The following is a 20,950-nucleotide window of genomic DNA, read 5'->3' on the forward strand; positions in this document are numbered from 1 at the left end:
CTCAACATACACTGGATATTTCCTAGAAAGATAAAGGAATCAGGGATACAGGGTCTTCACTCTCCTTCTAGATGAGTAGCCATTCATTATCAGTCTATATTCCTTTTAAATGCATCCTGAAATTTTGGGCCTCCTTTGAAAAAATGCTTACTTTTTACCTTGTTTTCTCCTCTGTCTTCTTTTTACAGACAGGTAATCATGACTTCATACTATGGGACAGTCACCTCAGATGCATTCTCCAACCTTAGACTGGTTGGCTTAACTTAGGATTGGACTCAGGGCAAAAGAACACAGAAGCCAGACATGCGGGCAAAAGGGTGAAAGAAAATTTTCAAGTTGTGCTTTTGTCCTTCTCCTTCCTATGTAAACTGGAAAAATACCTTGGAATTTTTTAGCCGTCCTTGCCACCTTCCCCTTGTTTTATTTTACTTTATTTTAATACATGATTTTTAATAACCCAATTTGATTCTTCTCTCATTTAGGTTACCAAATTCATGCCACCAGAGCCTCAGACAAGGCCCCTTTCACTGGAGACACTTAGGTAGGCCTCTTAGGAAAATCTGACTGCCAGTTTTCCAAAACAGTGCCCCCTGTCAATAGGAAGCTCTTAAAAGTGGTGTTGGTCCTGATCCTTCTCCTCATTCTAATGGCAGTTAGATGTACTTCTTTATATGGGGAAATAACAGAGTTAGAAAACAGCCAATGGTCCTGGGTGAAACCCCATCTTCAAGCCTAAAACAGCATAAAGACTGAAAAATCAGACTGCTTCTCCCAGATGAAGCCTGCCTTTTTTCAACTGATTCTCTCTGAATAGTATCCATGTCCACACTGGGGGAAGTGATTAGAGCCAGGGAAACTTCACTCCTTGGGCAGGGAGAAGGAGACTGGCCTCTGCAGTTCTTACGTGATGGTTTAGTGTTAATCTACCCAGGAGGTGGGACTTGTAAAAAGGACTCCCACTCACTCTGTTGACAGTTTTTCTTTTCTTCTTTTTACCCAATCAACTCTACCCTTCATCCTTCAGAGTATCCCTGGGCCTAATCTTTCCTAGTCATGTGAGAAGAACCCAATTTTGCTGAAGTAAGGAGAAAGTTCTGCAACATGAGGATTGGGAACCCTCATTTATGATAAGCTGAGTATATGCATGTGGATTTATTTTTGCCTTCTCTTATCAGTTTCAACATTTATTTTTCTGTCTTTATGCCAGCACCACACTGTTTTGATTAATGTAACTTTGCAATATGTTTTGAAATACAAAACAATTATTCCTCTGAGTTTATTTATTTTTTTACAGGTTGTTTGGTTACTTGTGGTTTTTTGAGTGTTTATAGAAATCATAGGGCAATATGTGTTGGCTCACTCCTGTAATCCTAGAACTTTGGGGAGCCAAGCCAAGGTAGGTGGGTTGCTTGAGCCTAGGAGTTTGAGACCAGCCTGGGAAATATGGTGAAACCCTGTCTCTAAAAAAAAAAAAAAATACAAAAACATTCTGAGCATGCCGACATGCACCTGCAGTTTCAGCACTTGTGAGGCTGAGGTAGGAGGATCAACTGAGCTTTGGAGGTCAAAGATACAGTAAGTCATGATTATGATATTATACTGCAGCCTGAGTTACACAGGTAAATATTGACTCAAACATTTTAGAATAATTTAGTACTTCTGCAAAAACTATCACCATTTTTAAACATCTCATTGATCCATATATCACCTGGTATACCATTAACATCTAAAAAACTTGCACGTTCTAACACTTGAAAAATAGTATACTCAAGAATATGTCCAGTTTTCAAATATATGCAAACATGATGGTTTTGTTTTAACTTTCAGTTGTATTTTATTGTAGTCAGAAATAATACTTTTTGTGATTACCATCAGTTTAAATATGCTAAAACTAGCATGCTACCTCACAAGTTTGCCTATCTTAGAAAATGTGTCATATACAATTAGAAGTATTATGTATTATGCTGTTGTTGGGTGAAATGTTTTGTAGATTAACCTGACGTCTTATTTCTCTATTTAACTTTTTATTTTTGTGCATTCTCTTTATCTTTATTTTGTTTCTCTTTATTTTTTATTTCATCTATTAATTTAATTTAATTTTATTTCTATTTTTCTTTTTTCTCATTACATTCTCTTCATTTCAAATATACTTCAACTTGTATCTTGTTTTTAGCAGTTTATTTGATTTTATATTTTTTCTGTTATTTGTTTCTAGTCATATTCCTTCATATTATCTTATTTTTTAATCCATATTTCTTTTTTATTTTTTCTCCTTATTCTGAAATTTTTTATTGGAAATTATTTCATTTCTGTTTATTTCTTTTATTTTTTGTATTTATTGTTTATCTTCATTTTATTTTCACTTATCTTAATTGCATTTCTCTGTTTTTCTCTATTTTGGTTTATTTTATTTGTCCTTACTATTTTTCACTTGCTTTAAATTTATTTTTACATTTTATTTCTCTTGATTTTTTTTTTAATTTACCTTTCTATGTTCTGCTTCATAAAACAGAAGAGATAAGATATTTTAGATTGCCCCAGCCATAGTCATCAAGGCTCGTGTTTGCTGAGGTTCTCTCTCAGCTACTCTGCCCCAGAGTCTTCAATCCAAATCATAGTCATGGCATCCTAGTAAGATTGCTAAGATCTCTGGGCAGATCTTTCACTGTTACAGGCCTATCTAGCATTCAGTGTCACGGGCCGGTTTTGCTGCTTTCAGAAGCCCCCTGCAAGCCTCAGTGTTGCTAGGCCGAGAACTGACTGCCTCTTCATTAGTGTCCCAATGGATCTCCCAAACATAATCCAAGGTCCTGACTGTTCTTCTCCTTTCCCAGAACAGGATCATACACGCTTTACTCCACCAGGACATGTCTAGATCATATGTGTGTCTCTACATTTTATTTTATTTTTTTTTTGAGACAGAAGCTTGCTCTGTCACTCATGCTGGAGTGCAGGGACATGATCTCTGCTCAGTGCAACCTCTGCCTCGTGGATTCAAGTGATTCTCCTGCCTCAGCCTCCCAAGTAGCTGAGAGTACAAGTGCCCATCATTTTTTTTTTTTTTTTGTATTTTTAGTAGAGATGGTGTTTCACCATAGTTGCCAGGCTGGTTTCAAACTCTTGACCTGAAGAGATCCAACCTCCTCGGCCTCCAAAAGTGCTGGGATTACAGGTGTGAGCCACCACGCCTGGTTGAATTTTTTTTTTATATTAACTTGACATATAACTGATTTATTGGTGCGGGCTTATGCCTGCAATCCCAGCACTTTGGGAAGCTGAGGTGGGCAGATCATGCGGTCAGGAGATCGAGACCATCCTGGCTAACACGGTGAAACCCCGTCTCTACTAAAAATACAAAAAATTAGCTGGTCGCGGTGGCGTGCGCCCGTAGTCCCAGCTACTCGGGAGGCTGAGGCAGGAGAATGTCCTGAACCCGGGAGGCGGAGCTTGTAGTGAGCTGAGATCGCACCACTGTGCTCCAGCCTGGGCAACAGAGCGAGACTCCAACTCAAAAAAAAAAAAAAAAAAAAAAAAGAAAATATCAGCTTTATGGGTAGCTATACATGCAAATATGTGCAAAAAATGCTAATGATACGAGGAGATGAACATTTCTACATTTTATCTAAGGATTTCATGGAGTTGCTATTTTACCTTTTCCAGTCTTTATCTCTATATATTCAATGGGAAAATCCTCAATGAAGACTCCTCACTGTGATAGACAAAATGTTCAATTAGTCATTGACAGATGCAATGAGTTAACTTCTGGTTTTTATTTGGAGCTCTCACAGCTAGGATTAAAAACTCTTGGCTGTAAACTCACATGATGAGGAATTATACTATGCTGTCCTCTTCTATACACTTGTCTACCATCACAATTTTTTGAACTTGCCAAAGGAAATTGTGGGAAATTGTTTCCCTCAGACCTACTCAACTCCGTTTCATAAGTTTTAAGATTGGGCATTGTTTAGATTTCTTATAAGCTCATAATCACAGAGGTCATGTTTGTCAGGAGAAAGCTTTCTTGCAGCAGGATTAAGTAAAGACATTTGCCAACCGTGGCTTATGGTTCCTCCAGAGGCAGAATGGAGCTTAAAAACCATTGCTGAAGCCAAAAAGTGGTGAAAGAAGTTGAGGGCTGCCCAGAGGATAAAGAAAAAATGCTACTTTTTACTACCAAAGCAGTCACAGCTCATTTTGGCATTAATCTTGCTTCTGACCATGATATGTTTCTTACTGGTCTTTCTTTGTATTCCACTGATTGTACATTTAAAAAAAGAGGCCTGGATGAGAGTGGTAAAAAGAATAAATTCATCCTTCTATAGTTGATGCCTTGGTGAGCTTTGAAGCACACTGAGCAGAGTCTGAAATCCTTCCTCACTATGGGGTAAGTTGTGTCAAACTCGACACCCATTGAAATGGCACAAGGATCAAGATGTCAAAGAAGAGACTCAGAACCAGTAAATGAGATATGAACTTTTAGTGGAAACTTCCACAGAGAGCAGAAAGTACAGTGTCAGTGGGCCTAGCTGAATAACCATGCCCACTTGCAAAAAACATGCAGTTTGTATGGCCTTTTTATTTAGCACTTTTTTTTCTGAACAAGCTTTCACCTGTCAGCCCTCATTTAACAAAAATGGAATAGCCTCACTTCCTTGTGTGACCTGTATTCCTATGCCACATGATGGGACAGAACAGGGGCTCAGACATTATTGGCGCGGTGGCTTATGCCTGTAATCTCAGCACTCTGGGAGGCCGAGGCGGGTGGATCACGAGGTCAGGAGGTCGAGACCATCCTGGCTAAGACTGGGTTTCACCGTCTTAGATAGATCTCTCTGAGATACTGTTCTCCGATAGAACTCAGAACAGTATCTCAGATTACTCATAGATAAAGAGTAAGCTCCAGGTTGACCATGACAAGGTTTTTTAGATTTGGAACTCTGAACACTCAGAAGTATCTATTTATAGAGGGTCAGTAACCAGGTATGCCCAAGTCAAGATAACACCGTCAGTTTCATCCATCATACAGGCTGGTTTAGGCAGTGGAGTTTCTTCTTCCTGAGATTTTAGATTCAAAATAGTCATTGCTTTACTTGAATTGCTGTGTTGGCAGGAGTTTATCTGAAAGTCCTGATGTGTGTGCACATTGCAGGTACAGTTGTGTAAGTTAATGTGATGGCTTCTTAGTTGGTAGAGTCTGTTTTTGTTACGGGTGTGACTGGGTATATACAGGCTGCTGAGGTGACCGTCTCCATATTCACCGGACCACGACAATATGGGGCCCCAGTTCCACTATTTTCCAAAGTATGACATGCTGAACAAGACCCTGAAATTGTGGTTCACTGTGACCAGGCTGAGGCTGTGCTTTAAAAAGCAGAACTGCCAGCTTGGTGCCTTATTTTCCTTGTCATTCTAATGCATCTTTTGATAAGGAGACCAGAAAAGAGTATTTTAGTATGGAGACCAGAAAAGGGTCTGAATATGTGACAGCCCTCCTCATAGAGTTGGTACTATTTATTCATGACTCTCTTAAGTGTCAAGAAAGGTTGAGAGATCTCCTTCCTGGCACAGCCTGAGTAGGCTAGAGCACGGTGACCCGTAATGCTTAGCTCATGCGGTCTTCACAGAAGTTTCAAAAAATCATAGGATATGCGGGGTAGAGAAAGAGTTGGTACAAATAACAACTTGCAGGTGAAATAATTGGAAGCAGGAAGAGAATGGGATCTGCTTGGAAGAGTATACACATTGCCTAGGTGCAGCTGAACAGTCAAGTCTGTTCTCTGATTTGAGCCTTGTGTCTTGGAATTAACAGGTCCAGTTTGGCTCTGGCCTGAGTACTAAAATTTTGGTTCTAGAACCAAATGTGAACTCTGGACTCTGGAATTCCAGTTGGGTTTCACAGGCCAGTGGATTAAGGAGGCCCACATGAGCCCATAAAATGGGCTGTGGGTGGCTTTGCCACACATGACTGGCTGCTTTTGTGCCTAGACTCTCAAGGAAGAGGCATCTTCTTCCTCAAGGCAAGCCCAGGGAGGTCTGAAACTTATGGGTGCCAGTGAAGAAAAATGGTAATGCCTCAGGCCAGTGCTTTTGCCCCTCCTGCCTTGTGGCTTTGGGGATTCAATTTGCTCATCAAAAAATGGGCAATGAAATCCCCTCAGTGACTGGCTGCTCACCCCACATTTGCCTGGCCACTGCACAGTGCCCACCCACCACCTCCAGTTTCATCCTGTGCTTCCACTGATTGGCTAGGGGAACATGCTAACTGAAGCCCAGGTGACCTATCCTTTCTCCAATGCACAGCCTCATGCAGATGCCACCCAGCTTTCCTTTTAGATTGTAATCTTAGGGAGTTAGAGAGCACTAACTCATTGACTAATTAATCTGCTCTAACTTATTGACTAATAAATCAATAAGTCACTTAATGTTACAAGATGGCTGTGGGACTTGATACTCTTGATTTCTTTCCTCAGGTGGGACTGCACTGGGCATTGCCATCCTGATTTCTTTGTGAAAAAAGCTAGCAGGTGAGGCAGGATTCAAGGTCCAGGAACAGAACACAGCACCCAGGCTGGCCTGCACAGGGCCCTCTGAGGCCCTTCCAGGCAGGAGGGCTCACTGGAAGTCCAGGCCCCCTTTCTAGGATGGTGACCATAGCCCCTCCCTGGACCTCCGAGGACAGCCTACTTTTTCTGCAACTTGCAACCACTGGATTCTAAGGGGTGAACATCCAATTGTGTGTGTGTGTGAGTGTGTGTGTGTATGTGTGTGTGTGTGTGTGTGTGGACATGGCCTTCTGCTTCATTTCCATGGGATGTTCTCCTAGAAGACATTCCTAGGGAATCCTGGGACTGTGCTGGAGATTCTCAAACTGCCAAATTCAGTAAGAGTGTCTCAAGAATATAATTAGTAGTATTTTCTGCAGATTACTATGTCAGGGATTCCTTTGCCAAAAAAAAAAAAAAAAAATGTGTAAAAAACAAAATTGTTAATCCTTTACATTATTTTAATTAGGTCATCAAATAAACCTTTCATTTTCTTCAAACTTATTTTTATGACAATCATTGAATTTTTGTTTTCTTCTTTGTTCCAACTGTTACCTGTTTTAGAGAAAAATATTTTAAAAATGTGATACACAATTACTAACAAGTGACAGCAATTTATTTAAAATGCAATTAGATTTCTTAAATGAGTAAACAATTTCAGTAAACTTAGTTTGTGTTACTTGTATAAATTATTTTTCATCTTATCCTCAATCTTAAAAAAATTTAGCTAGCTATGCAATTCAAAATTGATAGATGTTTTATATAGACAACTTAAAAACATTTTATTGGTCATGTTGGGTAGTATAATTCTCACATATTTTATCTTAGAAATCAACACATTTGACAATTGATATTTATAGTATCTATAAAAGTGAATTTATAAACATGCTTTTATAGTTGCTAAAATTTTAGGAGAAAAAAATCTATTCTGGCCTTCATTAGTAAAACTTAAAGATGATAGAAATGAGACTATATTTACTGGCTAAATTAATGACAAAAACTGAAAGAGATTCATTTACTTATTCTTTATCTTTCAGTATCTGATAATGAACAGAATTAAAGATGCTCAGAATCTGCATCAGTATAGAAATAAAGCAAATAGCTCTTGTGAAAGAATTATTGAAAATATACAGAACAAACCTATCAATTATATTTAAAAATTTACCCAATTCATAGTCCAAAAAATACCACTCTTACAGAGGTTTACTACTGGCAGAATCCAGCGTTTCTTATGACCTGATACAACATAACCACTCTTTATATATCATCTGATTGCCCAAAATCTACCCAGAACTGAAGGCTAATCCTGCCAGTTCCTAAAAAGACAGTCTTCACACACAACCCATTTTCATTTAAGCTTGTTTCCCACATCAACCTTTCAGTAATGTCTGCCAGAACTACACTTCTGAAAGTCCAGGACAGCAGGGCAGAAAGGAAGACTACTTAGGTTATAATAAATGTTTTGTTTTGTTTTTCCATATCACACAGTATTTCTATCCTCAGAGACATTAAGTTGAGGATGAGCTGTTTCAAAACCTAGAAATAAGGCCGGGTGTGGTGGCTCATGCATGTAATCCTAGCATTTTGGCATGCCCAGGTGGGTGGATCACAAGGTCAGGAGATCAAGACCATCCAGCCTAACATGGTGAAACACTGTCTCTGCTAAAAATACAACAAATTAGCCAGGCTTGGTGGAGGGCACCTGTATTCTCAGCTACTTGGTATACTGAGGCAAAAGAATAGATTTAACCCAGGAGACAGAGGTAGCAGTGAGCCGAGATTGTGCAACTACACTACAGCCTGGGCAACAGAGTGAGATTCCATCTCAAAGAAAGAAAAAATACCTAAAATCAAATGTAAAAAAATGGCATGATAATTCTCTCTATGCCAGAATATAGAGGAGGAAGACTAAAACCATATTTTGTTAATCTAACTGAAAAGAGTTCAGGGCATTTTAGGTTTCAATACCTGTGGTGAATACCCTTAACATGTGTCAGCCATTCCAGGTTTGACTGCATAGGCTAGCGCTCTGCCTTCCTCCATAGATGTTTAAATGTAGCACCATAATCCAATAATTTTACAAGTTTTTCATACAATTTTGATCTCTTTTTGAGAACAATTAATGTCATTTATTATAGATGTTTTCAATTTTTCACTAGAGACAGTAGGCTAATTTTAAAAAGAATATTTTTTAATCATGTAGCTTCTATTACATAGCTAGTTTTGTCTTTTTTACTTCGTGTATATGCCAAAAAGACCTCATGACTTATTAAACATTCAACTATTTACTTGAATAAATTGGCCCTATGCATTTAATCAACTCAATTATATCAATTTTATGAAGTAAAATGAACAATAACTAAACAAAAATTGGATTAATCGCATTTCCTAATTGAAACAAAATATAAAATATACTAAATAAATAACATTCAATAATGCACACACTGTGAAATTACTCACATGTGAAAGTTATTTTGTGAACACCATTATATTTTACCAAAGCCACTTTCATAATCTGTGAGGAAATTATACAAATAATGTTTTACAAAATTGGACAAGAACAAAATTGTGTACTATGTTTACAGTTAGCCACAAATGAACAGATATAAAAAAAGTAATTTGCATAAGATATTTCAAAGCCAGGAGCAATGACATATTAGATAAATACGTTTAATACAAAGCAGAGAAAATAAATTTGCTTTCAAATTCTTTGAAGATTCTGGTTTGCTGGTGACTTATCAATGCTTGTATAACTACCTATTTCATTCTAATATTTTTCTTTTCTTCTCAAAGTAGGTATGTGACCATAAACAAATACGATTATGCTCTATAAATCTGTTACACCTGAAGTTTATTTTACAGTGATATATCTGTATATTTAAAACCATGTAAACCAAAACTGAAAGTCTGTATATGTTTAGCAGACCAGAGAAGTCATATTTTTAAAAAAAAGTAGGATAAAATGTTTTAAATAGTTGTTCAGAATTCTGAAACATGTAGTTCCATTATACTCAAAGTCTTCATTGCAACCATCATAATAATCTGTAGTTACAAGAAAAACAAAAATGTAAGTGCTAGAAACCATATTCTCAAAATTATTTTCAGTTAAAGACCACTAACAAAGTAACCACTAGAGATGTTATTTCACTGTCACCAGATAGTATATTGTTACCATCTGTTACCTACAACCTTGAGTAAGATGGGAAAAGTTAACATCAGTGGCAAAATACACATTCAATGTAAAATAGCCATAACACAAAAACAACAATTTTGGTTTATTAAAACAAATTAAGTTCACACATTGCCATTAAAAAGGCATTTTTAAATTCACTGTATTTTAATTACATTAATTTGCAAATGGTAAAGGAATTTTCTTCTAAAATTCATATGGTTTCTCCTACTGTGCAGAATGCTATCCTGATCACTTAAAACATTCCTATCATCCTGTCACATATAATACTGCTGTTAACATGGCCAGATGCGGTGGCTCATGCCTGTAATCCCAGCACTTTGGGAGGCTGAGGCGGGCAGATCACCTGAGGTCGGGAGTTTGAGACCAGCCTGACCAACGTGGAGAAACCCCGTGTCTACTAAAAATACAAAATTAGCCAGGCGTGGTGGTGCATGCCTGTAATCCCAGATACTCAAGAGGCTGAGGCAGGAGAAGTACTTGAACCTGGTTGAACCTGGGAATTGGAGGTTGCAATGAGCAGAGATTGGGCCATTGCACTCCAGCCTGGGCAACAAGAGTGAAACTCCAACTCCAAAAAAACAAAAACAAAAACAAAAACAAGACAAAACAAAACAAAACAAAAATACTGCTGTAAACCAACCATTAAGTAGCCTTTCTACTAAGATTTTCTTCATTTACATTAGATTTCAGTTTTCTTAACCTTCCATGAAAAAGAATATAAATCTGTCTATCTAATATAGAAGAACCTCTCATAACTCTGGTACAGCAACAATTGACCATGTTCTTTCACATAAACACTAGAAATGAAGAGAGCATCAAATGTAAGAGTTAAATTACATCAATATTTGCTTTTGAAAACAATATTACATTTTATTTTTTGTTTTTGTTTGGGATGGAGTCTCACTCTGTTGCCAGGCTAGAGTGCAGTGGTGCGATCTCAGCTAACTGCAACCTTCACCTCCCAGGTTCAAGCCATCTTCCTGTCTCAGCCTCACATGTAGCTGAGAGCACAGGCGCTCACCACTACAGCCAGCTAATTTTTTTGTATTTTTAGTAGAGATGGGGTCTTGCCATGTTGGAGAAGATGGTCTTGATCCCTTGACCTCTTGATCTGATCCCCTCAGTGTCCCAAAGCACTGGGATCACAGGCTTGAGACACTGGCCTGGCCAAATTTCTTTTAAAATAAGAAAGTAGGTTTCTTTTAAAGGAAAGTAGTCAAGATTGCCAGCTAGAATCTGCTGGACTGCGTAGTTCTCACAGAGAGAAATGCAAAATATGCATAAATACAGCACCTTAAACTGAAACATCCAGGTACTAGCATTGGGAACAATCAAAGAAACGACTTATCTAATGGAGAATGGAGTAAAGGAAGGTAGAATAATGGGCCATCCGGGAAAAACAAGAAGCCAAGGGAAACTTTCCACCCAGTAAATCAGTAATTGCATGTGTGACCCTGGCAACCCACAATTCTGTCACTGATTTTGCAACCCTCAGGTAAGGAGATACCCTCATTAACCCACTTCATTATGGCCTTCCGTTTAACAAATAGAGCTACATGGAGTCACAGCAGAGCAGTCACCCAGGCCAGTGCAGAGATTCAAGAGCCTTAGATAGTCTGGCTCTCCAGGCTTCCAAGAAAAATTAGCTGCAACTCCAGCAAAGCAGGAGGTTACATTCTTGTACACTCCCATAGGAAACAGGCAGAATCCAGGGGCCTGAGCAGCGATGGTCTGTAGGACTCATTTCCACAATTCATCACAGGGTAAGATCTACTGGCTTACAATTTCAGCCAACCATTGATAACAGCATTTCACCTCCACGTGATGGAGCTACCAGAAAGAGGGGTGGCTCACCCTCTTTGCTGCTTTGGCAAGTTAGCCATTCCAGCCTTCAGGCTTTGAAGAGCTCAAGCCGACTGGGGACAGAAAGAATCTCCTAGCACAGTACAGGTGCTGTAAAAAGACATGTCCAGATTGCCTGTTAAAGCAGGTCTGCAATCTCATTCCTCCTCACTGGGAAATACTTTCCAACCAGGGTGTCCATCTACCACCACTGGTGCTATTTGATCGATGGAATTTTGAAATGTCTTTGGGATACAGTTCCTGGAGGGAAGAGTGAGCTGCCCTTTTTGCTGTTTGTGTGACTTAGCTGTTCCAGCCTTCTGGCTTTTGAGAATCCAAATAAACTGAGGGTGGAAGTGGTACCTCTGCCCAGCAGAGCTGTCCTACAGAAATGTGGCTAGATTGCTTTTCAAGTAGGTCCCCAATTATGTCACCCTCACTGGGTAAGATCTTTCAACTGAGATTTTTAGCTACCTCCTATATGTGCTTTTGTGCTGGAAACAGGTCTAACCTCCCTGGGATAGGGCTCCCAGAGAAAAGGGCATGTTGCCATTGTTGTTGTTTTGCAGCATTTACTGGTGATAACTTCAGATACTGGAAAATTGGAGATGACTAGAAACTGCAATGGACACTCAGGATAATCCAGCAGCCCTTCAGAAAGTGGCCAGATTGTTACGTAAGGGCCTGTTCTCCTATATTCTCACTGGGAAGGTTCTCCAGGACTGGCCCACTAGCCAATCATTCCCAGAGTTATTGAGCCAGTAGCAAGTTAGCAATTCCCTGGACAGAGACTCCAGCAGCAATTGAAAATACTTCTGCCACTGCCCCTGCAGTAGAACTGTCCTTGCTTCCCTCAGGCTAATGAACAGTCCAAAAACTTAAGTGCGTTATTCACACCTTAAACAAGCTGCAGTTTACCCAAGGAGAAGAGGCCAGTCCATCCTCCTTGGGTTTCACACACTCCTCACTGCTCCTCACCAGACAGTGAACCTCTACTTGGCCAAAAGCAGAGCTCCTCCATCCTGGGCTGACTGCACTGAGGGATTGCTGACCTACATCTCTCTGAGATGCAGCCCCCCAGAAGAGAAGCAAAGAGGTGGGCCAGCAAGCCAGCTTATGTGGTGTCCAGTGGGTTTGGCACAAAAGCATCTGTCGGAAAGTGTGGCCAATGATGGCCATTTCTCTAGGCTAAACTTTCTCTCATAAGAGACTTTAGCCCTAGAGAACCTGTTGGACCTAATTTCTGCAGGATAGTCTTGCAAATGAGAAGAAGCTGCTCCAACTGAGCACTCCTTGGTCTGCTGGTCTCTCCCAGGGTCCCAGTCTGGCTGCAGCCACTTACAGGGCAGTCTCAGCTCCTCTGGAAGAGTAGTTTACCATACCATGGCATCTGCATTGGTGGACGATGCCTAAGCCCTAACTGCTCCAGCAAAGCAGCCCCTGTGGCTGCGCCAGCACACAGGTATGTTCCCCATACTGCAGCTTCTCCAGAGACCATGGCAACTCCTGATATTACTTTGGCGGCACATGTCTGCAAAGGTGGGTTGGACTTTGCTTGATCCATCAGCAAATAAGAATGCAGTATTCCCCTGCCACCCACAGCAGCTTCCACTGTAGATGAAGCTTTGGTGAGCAGAGAGTCAGAAAGGCACAACTCTGCCTTTGTGTTAACACAGTGCAGAGAACTGTGTATTCTCCCACACTCTGAACAATCACTTCTTTATTGGTGGGGCACAAAGAAGGCATCAAACATTCACTGGCCAGCTTCCTGCACCAAGCTAACACAACCAACCATTATTAGTGCAACAGCACACACAGTGTCCAGCAGTTACCTCCTCACTCACCTCCCAACTTCTTTGCTCCTGACACTAAGGTAAATGCCAAGAGGCAGGCAGAAAACCCATATCCACTACCACTTTGCTGCAGCTGCGGCATGCTAGTCCTACAGAGTGATGGACTTGAAATATCAAGGAGCCAGAGAAGATGGTTGGAAATAAATACAACTGCCCCAGAGTATGCAGCCTCTGAGTTGTGAGCTGAGCATTGTCTCCCTGCCACCAAAAAAAAAAAAAAAAAAAAAAAAAAAAAAAATTCCCAGGAACAAAGCCTGTAGGCTGAATCCACTTTATACCACAATTGGATATTACAGTCCATTGAATAGGATTTAAAAAAAAAACTCCATTCAAATGTCAGCAACCTCAAAGATATGCCCACAAAGATTTGACAAAATCCGTGCAAAAATGTTGAAAACACAAAAAACCACAGTGACTTCTTTCATCCAAATGACCAAATTATGTAATTTGGTCATTTCAGCAAGGCCTAAGATGACAGAAGTAGAATTCAGAATATGGATAGAAATAAATTTCATTGAACTACAAATGTAAGTTGCAACCCAATGCAATAAAGGGAAAAAATTGCAGGAATTAATGGAAAAAAACAGCCAATCAGGAGGAAAATGTGGTCAACCTGATAGAGCTGAAAAACACAATACAAAACTGTATAATGTAATCAAAAGTATTAAGAACAGAATAGGCCAAGCAGAGGAAAGAATCTCAGAACTTCAAGACTGGCTTTCTGAAATAAGACAGACAAGAATAGTGAAAAAAGAATACAGAGAAATGAACCAAAGTCTCTAAGAAATACAGGATTATGTAATGAAACCAAATCTATGATTAAAAAGAACATCTGAAATTGATGGGAAGAATGAAAACAACTTGAAATACCTATTTCCAGATATCATCCATGAGAATTTTTCCAGCCTAGACAGAGAGGTCAACATTCAAATGAAGGAAATGTGGAGAACCCCAGTAAGATACCCTACAAGAAGGTCATCCTCAAGACACAAAATCATGAGATTCTCCAAGGTCAAAATGAAAGAAAAAAATGTGCTAAAGGCAGTTAGAGTGAAAGGCCAGGCCACCTGTAAAAGAAGACCATCAGACAAACAACAAACCTTTCAGCTGAAATCCTACAACTCAAAAGAGACTAGGGGCCAATATTCTACATTCTCTAAAAAAAAAGAATTCCAAACAAGAATTATCAGAGGAACCAGCCCGAATATTTCAACATAGGTTCTTTTCTATTTTCCCTAAGTGTTGGCTGGTCTGAGAAATAAAGGGAAAGAGTAAAAAAAAAAAAAAAAAAAAAAAAAAAAAAAAAAAAAAAAAGGAGGGAAATTTTACAGCTGGGCCTCTCGGAGTGACATCACATGTCAGCAGGTTCTGTGATGTCCACCTGAGCCACAAAACCAGGAAGGTTTTTATTAGGGATCTCAAAAAGGGAGGGGTGTATGAATAGGGAGTGGGTCACAGGGTTCACATGCTTCATAGGGCAATAAAAGATCACAAGGCAAGGGGGCAGAGCAAGATCACAAGGCAAAGGTGAAATTAGAATTACTGATGAAAGTCCATGTCCCAATGGGCATGCACTGTCATTGATAAACATCTTAACAGGAAACAGGGTTTGAGAGCAGACAACAGATCTGACTAGAATTTGCCAGGCTGGAATTTCCTAATCCTAGCAAGCCTGAGGGCACTGCAGGAGACCAGGAAGTATTTCATCCCTTATCTTCAACTGCATAAGACAGACACTCGCAGAGCAGCCATGTTGGAGACTTCCCCCTGGGAATGCCTTTTTTTTCCCAGGGCTATTCCTTGCTGAGAAAAGAATTCAAGGATATTTCTCCTATTCACTTCCTGCAAGAAGAGAAGTATGATTCTGTTCTGCCTGGCCCCGTAGGCAGTCAGACCTCATGGCTGTGTCCCTTGTTCCCTGAACATCGCTGTTATCCTGTTCTTTTTCAGGGTGCCCAGATGTCATATTGTTCAAACACACATGCTTTACAAACAATTTGTGCAGATAACGCAATCATCACAGGGTCCTGAGGCGACATACATCCTCAGCTTATGAAGATGAAAGGATTAAGAGATTAAAGTAAAGACAGGCATTGGAAATTATGAGAGTATTGATTGAGGAAGTGATAAATGTCCATGAAATCGTCCCAATTTATGTTCAGAGATTGCAGTAAAGACAGGCATAAGAAATTATAAAAGTATTCATTTGGAGAACTGACAAATGTCCATGAAATCTTCACAATTTATGTTCTTCTGCCATGGCTTCAGCAGGTGCCTTCATTCAGAGTCCCTGACTTCTCACAACAAGAATTCTATATCTTACCAAAGTAAGCTACAGAAGTAAAAAATAAATATAATCCTATTCAGATAAGCCAACGCTGAGGAACTCTGTTACCACAAGACCAGCCTTACAAGAGCTTCTGAAGAAAGCATTAAATAAGAGACTATTACAAGTCACTACAAACAAAATAAAAACAAAACAAAACAAAAACCCAAAAAAACCCACTAAAGTACATAAACAGCTGGCACTATAAAGCAACTACATAAATGTGTAAATGAGCCAGCTAAGATCACAGGGACAGAATCAAATCCACGCATAAAAATGCTAACTTTAAATGTAAATGGGCTAAATATCCCAGTTAAAAAACAGAGTGGCAAATTGAATGCAGAGTTAATAGCTAAGGGTATGCTGTAACTGAGACACCCATCTAAAATAAGATAACAATAAATTGAAAAAGAAAAATCTACCAAGCAAATAGAAAACAGGAAAAAAGCAGCGGTTGAGATTATAGTTTCTAGCAAAACAGACTTTTAAGTCAACGTAGATTTTTTAAAAAGACAAAAAAGAACATTACATAAGAGTAAAGTGCTATATATGCACCCAATACAGAAACATACAGATTATAAACCAAGTTCTAGAGACCCTCCAAGATGTTAAGTAAATGGTCTTCATCAGTCGTTACCCTTATATTGCATTCATTCAGTATTAAATCTCTGATGTTGAACACAATATGAGGACTTGTTAAAGGCTTTTCCACATTTTTATCACTTGTGGACTTTCTCTGTAGTATGAATTTTCTTATGTCTAATGAGGTGTGAGAATGAGCTCAATGTTTGGCCGCATTTTTCACATTTGTAGGGTTTCTCTCCAGTGTGAATTCTCTTATGATTAGTAAGGTCTGAGAAGCACTTAAAGGCTTTGCCACGTTCCACGCGTTTTTAGGATGTGTCTCCAGCATGATTTCTCTTGTGTTTAATAAAGGTTTAGGAGCAGGTGAAGGTTTGCCACGTTCTTTATATTTGTAAGATTTCTCTCCAGTATAAACTTTCTTATGTTCAGTAAGGCTTGATAACTTTTTAAAGGCTTTGCCACATTCTTCACATTTGTGTCATCTCTCTGCAATAGGAATTTCCTTTTTTATAGTAAAATGTGAGAACAATGTACAGTATTTGCCACGTTCTTCATATTTGTAGCATTTCTCCCACTAATTTTTTTTTTATGTTCACTGAAGTTTGAGCACAACTCAAAAGCTTTGCCGCATTTGTTTTGCTATGAGTAGATGACAGACATTGAGGAAAGCCATTAAAACTGCTTTTCTGCCCTTGCAATAACCCACACTTTGGTAGTGTTTCTTTAAAAGTAAGTTATTAAAGTCACAGCTTTCATATTTTATCAGTCACATTTTGGAATGAATCTTTTATTTTGTGCTCCATCAATATCTCTGTAGTAAAATGAAAACAGCCAGCTGAAACAAACAAACAAACAAAAGACAAAATTTCTCCCTCATTAGACTCAGGTGAATACACTTGACAAATGTGTAATTATACAAAGCACATTAGCAAGGTGACAATAAAATAACACAGGGCCTAATTCCTTTATAAACATATAAGTTTAACATAATATACTTACCAAAATGCCTTTGTGAGAAGTCCAAGACTCAGTTAAGCATTTGCAGCACCAAGTGAGCAAAATGCCAAGAACCACATAGAAGTGTAATAAAAGTATTTCATATTTACCCACTACAGACATATTTTATCCTATGAAAAGTGTAGAGACTGACAACTCCTGTCTTACCCCTTCAAAAATAAATAAAACAGTGACATGTCCATGCTTCTGGCTTTTTGACTTTTTACCAAAGACAAATTCCTATATTCCAAGACAGTGTTGAAAGGAAAGATGGTATACTTTGACTGAGACTAAAGACAAATAACTGTTACAAAAAAAGAAAGACTTCAGTATCATAGGCAGACTATGGGTATCCAGCTGACTGCAGGATCTCAATGAGAAATATGGGGAACGGCTGGGAGTATTGGATCACACCTGTAATTCTAGCTATTTGGGAGGCTGAGGTGGGTGGATCACCTGAGGTAAGAAGTTCAAGACCAGCCAGGTCAACATAGTGAAACCCTGTCTGTACTGAAAATACAAAAGTTAGCCATGCTCGTAAGGAGGCAGAGGCAGGAGAATTGTTTGAACCTGGGAGGTGGATGTTGCAGTCAGTCAAGATCATGCCATTGCACTCTAGCCTGGGCAATGAGAGTGAATCTCCAACTCAAATCAATAAATAAGTAATAAAAAGGAAAAAAAAAAACACATGGGGAATCTTTTTTAACTAAAAAACACACAAGATCAGAAAAAGCATCCAAAGAACAGGCTTGAGAGACTCCAAGAATCTCTAGACTAAGAAATTGGTATCATATTCCCCCCAAAGCCACTTAATAGAGATTTTGAAATGTTGCTTTTTATTATACAAATTGCAACCTAAGATTACAACATATACAAAACATCAAGATAATATGGCTCAATCAAAGATAAAAATGAATATCCAGAAATCAGTTATAAAAAATGGAGATATAAAAATTACCAGAGGCGATTTGGGTTAGTTTAGATCTATTTTTAAAAAGAAAAAAAAAGTGCTAAAAAATGAAAATCACTGTCTCAATGATGCTTAATCAGTTAAATAGAAATAAAGAAAAAAGCATAAAAATAAATAAATGAAACCAACAAAAGATAAAAGTCACAAAAAGGAATGAAAATTGTGCAGCAGAAGCACAAAAAAAGACTAATATGCAGTTCAACATTAGTAAAAAATTTTAAGAAAATCAAGAAGCTCAGACAATTTCAACTAAGGTTAACACAAAGAGATTTCTAACAAGACAAAACATAAGCAATGTTTTGAAAGTCAGAGAAAAGAAGAGAATCTGGAATTCAGAAATAAAAAATAGATGTGTTATTCATATGTATGCTTCTGCAAGATTACCAGTAAATTTATGAATGTCAATCTTTTGGGCATGAAGGGAATAAGATGACATAGTTAAAACACTGAAATAAATAGCCTAATAAAGAATACTATAGCCTGCAAAATTATCCTTCCAAATGAAAAAAAAAAATGTGGCTATATTGTAGTCTATATCAGGATGTAACTATGTCATGCCTTTAAGAGACTCACTTCAGATCTAATAAAAATTAGACTGAAAATGGCAGTATAAAAATACATTCCATGCAAGTGTTAATCAAATGAGAGGAGAAGAGGTAACAATTTATTAAGTTGAAAACTGTTATATTTATATAATTTATTTTATGTTAAAATTCACAAGGGACAAAGTAGGACATTCAAATGCAGTAAGAGGGTTCATTCACTGAGAATCTATAAATGCAGGACAAACACATAAATCAAACGTTGACAGAATTGAATCAAAAATAGGCAGGCAGCAATGAGATAATGGAAGTATACATCAATACCCCACTTTCAGTAATAAATAAAGCAAGACAGAATATCAATAAGGGAACAAAAACTTGAATGTACTGTACAACAATTACACCTAAGAAGTGTATAGAGACAACAGAATAGACTTTCTTTTCAATAGCGCATAAAACATTTTCCTAGATGGACCACATGTGACACCACAAAAGAAGTCTTAATTATTTTTCAGTTGAAATTTTACGGAAAATTATTTATAGCCCAGACGGAATGGAACTAGAATTTAGTAACAAAAGAAAAGCAGAAAAACTCCAAAAATATAAAAATTAAGCAACACAGTTTTTTTCTTTTTTTTCTTTTGAGATGGACTCTCACTCTGGCACTCTGGAGCTAGGTTGGAGTCCAGTGGCACAATCTCAGCTCCACTGCAATCCCCACCTCCTTGGTTCAAGCCCTACTTGGCCTCCAAAAGTTCTGGGATTAGAGGTATGAGCCACCATGCCCAGAAAACAACGCACTTTTAAGCATGCTGTTTTTCAAGGGTTGGAAGATAAAATATTATGAAGATGTCCATACTGCTTAAAGTGAAGCACACCGGCAACACACACCTTTTCAATTTTTAATTTTACTTTTCCAAAAATAGACAAAACTCCACAAAATTACTTGAGATTCCAATAAACCATGAAAAGCCTGACAATCTTAAAAATATATGTAGGAAGCATTACACATAACAATTTCCAAACACAAAGCAAACCTACATTAATCAAAGGATTGTGCTGCCAGTATAATGGTAGAACACCAAAGTCATGAAACAAAATTCAGCACAGATATAAACTCTTGAATAGACAGGAGAGACATCACCTAGGTTTTGCATTCAGCCATATGTCACAATTCCTTCAATAAGCAAGACCCAGGCAAGAGAGCGGAGTTACATTTCAATAAGCAAGACCCAGGCAGGAGAGCAGAGTGATATTTCAAAATGTCCTCTGGGTGCGGGACACAGGCTGGAGAGACACATCACCTAGCCGAAAAGACCAGAAATATGTAATAATATCCCCTATTGACAGGGCCCAGGCAGAAGAGTCAAGTTATTATGATTCTGTCCCATTGACATGTAACAATAAACCCATGGAAAGAATATGAGCCAAAAAGTCTCAACACCTGCATACTATGTCCAGTCATATGACACAATCTCCTCATCTTTGAGAGTGACAGTTTTAACTTTTACCTGAATGTGTATATTAGCGTCACAATTTCACATGTGTGCTGGGCCAATATATAACACTGTCTACAGGAGCTGAGGGTTTTATAAACCTGCATAAGAATTGCAAAGCTCTCTGAGGACTACGTGCTCCTATGGACTCACAATCTTACATATGGCCCTAAACTCAGGTTTGATAGTCATCATCTCCCTATAGGCAGGGTTAGGGAGGAAGACCCATTATTATGCCAGTGGGCTGGGTCCAGAAATGAGTCACCATCCCAACTTTTGTCAGATTAACATATAAAAGTCAAACCTCCAACTTTGTGCTGTATTCCCTTTTTAGACTCAGGACCTCAACCTTGGACATTGTAAACATTGGATGATGACAACTTTTGATTTCACCTGGGTGTGTAACCAGGAGTCTCAATATGAACTTTTTGCTGGGCCCTGTTATGAAACATTCTACCACCAAAGAGTTTGAAAAAATATAACTCAGTGTTAAGCTTCTATGACCTTGGTAGAAATATGCAACCCAGGAACTTACCTATTGCCCTAAGCCTGATGATGAGAGGTAAAATATCTCCTATTGGCTGAATCCCAAAATAAGTTTGATC

General features: G+C 38.5%; 1 pseudogene; it reads right to left on the reverse strand.

Moving 5' to 3' along the window:
• Nucleotides 1–13,512, reverse strand: part of LOC129395680 (zinc finger protein 736-like) — a 41,745-nt pseudogene extending 28,233 nt beyond the window's left edge.
• Between the last annotated feature and the right edge of the window lie 7,438 nt (nucleotides 13,513–20,950).

The sequence above is a fragment of the Pan paniscus genome, chromosome Y (genome assembly GCF_029289425.2).
Source record: "Pan paniscus chromosome Y, NHGRI_mPanPan1-v2.0_pri, whole genome shotgun sequence".
Taxonomy (NCBI): Eukaryota; Metazoa; Chordata; class Mammalia; order Primates; family Hominidae; genus Pan; species Pan paniscus.